Source organism: Epinephelus fuscoguttatus, linkage group LG19 (genome assembly GCF_011397635.1).
Source record: "Epinephelus fuscoguttatus linkage group LG19, E.fuscoguttatus.final_Chr_v1".
Classification (NCBI taxonomy): Eukaryota; Metazoa; Chordata; class Actinopteri; order Perciformes; family Serranidae; genus Epinephelus; species Epinephelus fuscoguttatus.
Window position 1 is genome coordinate 40,772,141 of NC_064770.1, and position 7,668 is coordinate 40,779,808.

Genomic DNA, 7,668 nt, shown 5'->3' on the forward strand with positions numbered 1-7,668 from the left:
TTCGTGTTAAACACTGTGAAAATAAAAAGTTTCACTTTTCTTTGTTTCATATTTTGTTTTCATGTGTTTGAACACGTCGTCTGGTCCACAGCACAAACATGACATCCCATAATAACAGAACAAAGACACAACTAATGTTACTGTAACAAAGGACGAGCTGCTCACAGGATGTGATGTCACAGCTTCACATGCTGAGTGATGCTGCAGGGTTATTACTTCAACTGTGAAGAGCAAAAACATTAATAATTATTACATTAATATTATCAATAATTAATTTAATAAATAAAATGTTGATCAAATGTATTAAAAAATATAATTAATATAAACATAAAAAATACTATACATTAAAAAAATGTCTTAAAAATTATTTTAAATTTTCGGGCGGGGGGGGGGGTAAAAATGTCTGAAAAAATATGATTAAAATGTTGGATTTTATTTATTTTTTTTTACAAAATGTTCTAAAAACATTATTAAATGTCAGAGAAAATATTAATAAAATGTCTGAAAAGACATTACTGAAATGTCCGAAAAAAAATAGTAATAATAATGTCCAAAAAATGTTGACCATTATTATTAAAATGTCAGGAAAAATGTAATAAAATGTCCAAAAATCATTATGAAAAATGTACGAAAACAAACATTATTAAAATACCTAGAAAAAAGTTTATATAATGTCCAAAAATATCTTAAAAAGTCTAAAAAAATGTTGATAAAATGTCATAAAATATTAAATTGTCCGAATTATATGATTGAAATGTCTGAAAATAATCTATAGTTCTGTGGACACTATACACTGTGGTGTGTGTGTGTGTGTGTGGGTGTGGGTGTGGGTGTGTGCCAGCCGCTAGGTGTCTCACCTGGCAGCTGTAACTCCGCCTCTATTTACTTGCTCATGGTCAGAGCTGACACATCAGAAAGTTTTCTTCACGTTGTTTGTCGCACTTTACCTGCTCTCTGGGGGAGATGGGCGGAGTCATCTGAAACACGCTGTGTCGTTATCATGTCGTATCATTCCACCAACAATAACCCTCTGTCGTCATGGATCGTTCTGACTGATGATAATAATGCTGTGATATATTCTGTGATGTCGCTGCCCTTTAACCAACAGATCTGCGCTGGAATCAGCAGGAGGAGAACTCCTCCAGTTAGCTGTTAGCAGCTAGCACCTGGCTGTTAGCAATTAGCACCTGTTAGCACCTGGCTGTTAGGAGCTAGCACCTGGCTGTTAGCAGTTAGCACCTGGCTGTTAGCAGCTAGCACCTGGCTGTTAGCAGCTAGCACCTGTTAGCACCTGGCTGTTAGCTGTTAGCACTTAGCTGTTAGCTGTTAGCAGCTAGTTATCGTTACCTCTCAGCAGCCGGTAGACAAAACCAATAGCTCAGATGTGAAGCGTTCAAGCTCTACTCAGTAAAAATGAGTACTGGGTGAAGGTAAATTCTAACGTTCTCATGATGCGTTCAGTGCAACCTCGTATAATCTTCAATCTTGAATACATCAGCTGTTTAAAGGAGAAATGTGTCGATGTTTTGACAGGAATACAAAACATATTGCAGAGGGATCAGCTTGACAAACAATCCTCCGCACACTGACATAGACTTTACTACACTTCATTTGAGGGAACGACATGTTTCACGTTCAGCGTCATCATGTATGTCAGTGTGCGGAGGACTGGTTTGTCAAGCTGATGACACACGTTACCTGTGGCTGTGCAAGGAGATTTCATTGATTGCAGTATTACAGAGGGAGTTACGACGCATCGTTTATAGTAAAAAGGCTTTTTGTTTTTTAAAAATGTTTTTCATGTGAAAGAAGTTTATGTTAAAAGTTGTTTCGTAAATGTGTTTTACTGAGTTCATGCTCACAGAGGTGTGAAGGGTCATGAAGGAATGGATTACTTTATTTTTATAGTGTAGATCTCTGTGTTTCCCTGGAAACAAAAGAAGAATAAATAACAACAACAAACAAAACAAACAACAATATAAAAACATCGGTGTCAGTATCGACCCAGAATTTCTAAATCCGTTCATCTGTCGTTCAGTTAGAAAGTTAATGTGTTCATTTGATTATTTTACAGTCAGATATTATTGTATCGTTTAAACCTATGGACAGGTTCATTATTGATTATTGATTTATCTGATTATTATAACACTTTTTTATTCTTGCCATTGAAGGGTTTGTCCTGATCAGCTGTGAGGACACAGGGGCGTCGTACTGAATATTATTTTATTCTTTATTCTTAGTGAGTCTTTTCTTTGTATTTTGGCCGTTAACATCCAGAACTTTGACTGTTGAGTTGCAGCAAACAACATGTTTTTTGTGTGTGCTCGTACCACCTCCGCCCCGCCTCCATGATCTCAGGTGGTTCTGCTCTGTTTGTCCGTATCTGAAAACTTTCAGGAAACGTTCATGAATCAGATGAAATAAAGACAGAGACAGAAGAATCTGACGTCTGAGCGTAAAGGAGTCGTTACCTGTGCTCAGAGGGTCAGAGGTGATGATGGAGGGTTACTGCTGTCCAGCACCTGTAATGAATACCTTGTTCTGTATAGTTCTGTTTCCCTCCACTCTTCTTCCCCACCCTCCAGACTGGTCACTGAACGCAACATGTGCTGATCAGCATCAGCTCGACCCGCCTCTGCTGTTTCACCTGAACTGAAGAAACTGAAGCAAAGTTTGTGACAGGCTTTTGATTTATTGATCTGATCATTGAACAGCGGAGGTCAGGGGTCAGGGGTCAGAGGTCAGGGGTCAGGGGTCAGAGGTCAGGGGTCAGGAGTCAGAGGTCAGAGGTCAGGGGTCAGGGGTCAGGAGTCAGAGGTGAGAGGTCAGACTGAAACAAACACATCAGACTTGTTAAGTTTCATCTGACAGCAGAAAGAATTCTTTCATTCTTCTTCATGTGGTCAGCAGTCGAAGCGTTCTCCATCAGAACGTCCGATCCAGCTCGTCTCTGCTGCAAACAGCCAAAGAAGAAACTTGTTAAAGCAGCTGCAGTGAACTGTGGCGCCCCCCTGTGGACAAACGCTGTCGTGTCTCTCTGAGCTCCATCATCTTTTTTAAACAGCTGTCTGCAGGACGCAGGAGCTAATTCAGGATCAGTTTGGGCTGATCCAGGATCAGTTTGGGCTGATCCAGGATCAGTTTGGGCTGATCCAGGACAGAGCATGTGAGCGGAGCGGGTGAAAATTTCTGCTCCTCACTCGCAGACCTGTCACTTTGCGCCGCTCATCCGCTCCGCTTGGTTCTGCGCATTGTTCGCTCCACTCCATCATAAATTTTATCCCGCTCCACTCGCTCACCACTACGCTCAAAAAAACTGCGTCGTACTACCTTAACCTGTAATCTTCTATTCACAAATAAAATGGGGTCTGCCCATTTTTCCGACATCCCATTGGTCCGACCATATTAAACTCATTGTTCTGAAGTCCCGTTGTTCTGAAATCATCATGATGCCCTGTGGTTAAGGTCTGGTTAGGTTTAGGCACAAAAACCACTTGGTTAGGGTCAGGAAAAGATCATGGTGTGGGTTAAAATGAAAAAGAAAGTGACAAACACATAAGCTGTGAGCCTGCTCCGCCTCAAGCCTTTCCCAGCTGACCCAGAGCCGGTCGCGGCGCACCATCAAGGCAGATATATGCCCACCGGGAGCCATTCAGCACCGCGGAGAGCTCCCCACACAACCCGGACCCCAGAGTTAATGACAGGAGGTTATGGTGTTTCACTCTCTCCTCTCTGTGACACTTGTATCTCGACCAGTAGCCTACTTTTGTTGTGTTGCTGATCCTCTATGGTACACAAACAGCTACGGTAATAATCACATATTGGAACAACGGGACGCTGGACTAATGAGAGGTCGGACTAATGAGAGGTCGGAACAATGAGAGGTCGGACTAATGAGAGGTCGGAACAATGAGAGGTCGGACTAATGAGAGGTCGGAACAATGAGAGGTCGGAGCAATGAGAGGTCGGACTAATGAGAGGTCGGAACAATGAGAGGTCGGAGCAATGAGAGGTCGGAGCAATGAGAGGTCGGAACAATGAGAGGTCGGACTAATGAGAGGTCGGAACAATGAGAGGTCGGAACAATGAGAGGTCGGAACAATGAGAGGTCGGACTAATGAGAGGTCGGAACAATGAGAGGTCGGAACAATGAGAGGTCGGACTAATGAGAGGTCGGAACAATGAGAGGTCGGAACAATGAGAGGTCGGAACAATGAGAGGTCGGACTAATGAGAGGTCGGAACAATGAGAGGTCGGACTAATGAGAGGTCGGACTAATGAGAGGTCGGAACAATGAGAGGTCGGAGCAATGAGAGGTCGGAGCAATGAGAGGTCGGACTAATGAGAGGTCGGAACAATGAGAGGTCGGACTAATGAGAGGTCGGAGCAATGAGAGGTCGGACTAATGAGAGGTCGGAACAATGAGAGGTCGGAGCAATGAGAGGTCGGAGCAATGAGAGGTCGGAACAATGAGAGGTCGGACTAATGAGAGGTCGGAACAATGAGAGGTCGGACTAATGAGAGGTCGGAACAATGAGAGGTCGGAACAATGAGAGGTCGGACTAATGAGAGGTCGGAACAATGAGAGGTCGGAACAATGAGAGGTCGGAGCAATGAGAGGTCGGACTAATGAGAGGTCGGAACAATGAGAGTTCTCTTCTAATGAGAGTCGGACTAATGAGTGAACTCCACTAATGAAAGAAAACAATGAGAGGTCGGAACAATGAGTGCAAAGATGCATTCTGAGAGAGCGGAACAATGAGAGGTCATTGGAGCAATGAGATAAGGCTCGGACTCCACCTTTAACAATGAGAGGTCCTCACTCAACACAAAATCCTCGGACTAATGAGAGGTCGGATCCAATGAGATCAGTTTGACTAATGAGAGTTTCTCTTCAATGAGAGGTCGGACTAATGAGAGGTCGGAACAATGAGAGGTCGGAACAATGAGAGGTCGGAACAATGAGAGGTCGGACTAATGAGAGGTCGGAACAATGAGAGGTCGGACTAATGAGAGGTCGGAACAATGAGAGGTCGGAACAATGAGAGGTCGGACTAATGAGAGGTCGGAACAATGATTTCTTTTCTGAAGTGCACAGTGAACTCCATAGTTTTGAAAGAAAACAGTGTGGGTGTGCGCAGGTGCAAAGATGCATTCTGGGTGGGGCATGAGCGACCGGAGCGACATTGGAGCAAGAGATAAGGCTCCGCTCCACCTTTAAAAACATAGCCGCTCCTCACTCAACACAAAATCCTCCCGCTCCGCTCACATGCTCTGATCCAGGATCAGTTTGAGCTGATTCTCTTCAGTTTCTCTTCACTGATCCAGACTCAGTCACAGCCACATGGTCGACTCTGCTGAACTCTGCGAGCTGTAATCTGATTGGTCTGATTGGTCTGATCTGAGATCAGGTGTTAACAGCTGATGGTGCGTTTGTGTCTGTCGGTCAAACTGAGACTGTTTCACTGAAGCTGCTTTAAGAATGTTTCTGCTCCACTTCTCTTTGTCCTACAGAAAACACAACTTCAGGCCCCGCCTCCTTTTGAAGGGGGCGGGGCCTGAACTTGGCGTGAACACCGCATCTGAGCGGTGAAATTCGTGATGTGTTCAGGTGCTTCTTATGGAAGCAAAGAGAGGCTGTTATGAACTTTATGAGCGACTGTAAAAATATTCAAATAAATACATATTTAAATTTTTACTTTGAAAATCATCAGCCTGAATTTCTTTTTTTTTTTCTTTTCGGTTTCAATTTTTTTTTGTTTTTAAGCAGTGATTTGTATTTTTCGGGTCAAACTTTTCTGTCTTGGATCACATGACTGACAGGATGAAACCTGATTGGACGGTCGTCTGATCAGATACTTTAAATGTTGGTGTCTGAATTTAACCAATAAAATGTCACTTTATTTTACTTTAAGACTCATTTGAGTTTATGTGTTATTTTAAAATTAGATACTTTAATTTTATATCTGAATTTATGAACTGTAAAAACGGTAAACTCAAAAACATCATGAAATCACCTTTTTTTAAAAATATTTATTTATTGAAATATTTTAGTGATTTAAATTTAAATGTTTAAAAACTAAACATCAGATATTAAGATGAACGTCACGCTGAGGGATCAGCTGGTTATAAAAGTCAAAATATTTTGGCCTCTCTTGGCTTCCGTACTTTGATACTTTTCAGAATTTAACATGCTGTTACTGAATAACAAAGAGCACCTGAACACACCTTTACACAGTCCCTGCTGAGCAGTGCATTGTGGGAAAGTGAGGACCACAGAGGTGTTTCCTTTAAGCTGTTACGGTGGCCCCCGGAGGACAAAACACACAGAAAGAGAAAAAGCACAAATCTTCTAAAAACATGAATTCATGTGTTCATGTCTCACTCTTTAAGGTTTTTATGATTCTTTAAGTGATAAAAATTCTCACAGATTTAATTTCTTTTTTTGTTTGTTTTCAGATTTTTAGATTTCGTTTCATTTCTGTTGTGAAAGAAAATAAATCATCAACAAGCACAACGTCCTCTGAGTTTGTCCCTCAGAGGCCACCGTAGAGACAGACATTAACAGAGACACAGTCTGAAACATGTCGATGGTCATTTAATCATTTATGACTTTCACACTGTCCGTCCTCCGTCCAGACTCCAGGACTCGTCTTTACAGGCTCAGTGGACACGTCCGTCCAGAGACACAAACACAGATTGTCCTCTGTCCTCCCCGTCTACTGGTTGTCCTTTGTCCTGTACCCTCATTGTCCTCTGTTTTCCCTATCTCCTGGTTGTCCTCTGTCCTCTCCTCTCGTTGTCCTCTGTCCTCCCCGTCTCCTGGTTGTCCTCTGTCCTTCCCTCTTGTTGTCCTCTGTCCTTCCCTCTCGTTGTTCTCTGTCCTCCCTGTCCCCTGGCTGTCCTCTGTCCTTCCCTCTCGTTGTTCTCTGTCCTCCCTGTCCCCTGGCTGTCCTCTGTCCTTCCCTCTTGTTGTCCTCTGTCCTCCCTGTCCCCTGGTTGTCCTCTGTCCTTCCCTCTTGTTGTCCTCTGTCCTTCCCTCTCGTTGTTCTCTGTCCTCCCTGTCTCCTGGCTGTCCTCTGTCCCCCCCTCTCGTTGTCCTCTGTCCTCCCTGTCCCCTGGCTGTCCTCTGTCCCCCCCTCTCGTTGTCCTCTGTCCTCCCTGTCCCCTGGCTGTCCTCTGTCCTTCCCTCTTGTTGTCCTCTGTCCTCCCCTCTCGTTGTCCTCTGTCCTCCCTGTCTCCTGGCTGTCCTCTGTCCTTCCCTCTCGTTGTCCTCTGTCCCCCCCTCTCGTTGTCCTCCGTCTTCCCTGTCTCCTGGCTGTCCTCTGTCCCCCCCTCTCGTTGTCCTCTGTCCTCCCTGTCTCCTGGCTGTCCTCTGTCCCCCACTCTCATTGTCCTCTGTCCTCCCCTCTCGTGGTCCTCTGTCCTCCCTGTCTCCTGGCTGTCCTCTGTCCTCCCCTCTCGTGGTCCTCTGTCCTCCCTGTCTCCTGGCTGTCCTCTGCCCCCCCTCTCTTGGTCCTCTGTCCTCCCTGTCTCCTGGCTGTCCTCTGCCCCCCCTCTCTTGGTCCTCTGTCCTCCCTGTCTCCTGGCTGTCCTCTGTCCCCCCCTCTCGTTGTCCTCTGTCCTCCCCTCTTGCTGTCCTCTGTCCTCCCTGTCTCCTGGCTGTCC

General features: G+C 44.5%; 1 long non-coding RNA gene across 50 annotated transcripts; it reads left to right on the forward strand.

Annotated features, from left to right (window-relative positions):
• The first annotated feature begins 3,423 nt into the window (after positions 1–3,423).
• Positions 3,424–5,077, forward strand: LOC125879438 (uncharacterized). Of its 50 annotated transcripts, none has more exons than XR_007447913.1 (4): positions 3,424–4,332; positions 4,381–4,620; positions 4,937–4,952; positions 4,985–5,071. It is a non-coding gene; the product is annotated as an uncharacterized LOC125879438 (long non-coding RNA). The 50 variants fall into 50 exon arrangements; XR_007447910.1 differs by having other exon boundaries at positions 4,381–4,460; positions 4,493–4,604; positions 4,921–5,071; XR_007447918.1 differs by having other exon boundaries at positions 4,381–4,460; positions 4,541–4,604; positions 4,921–5,071.
• The last annotated feature ends 2,591 nt before the right edge of the window (positions 5,078–7,668 follow it).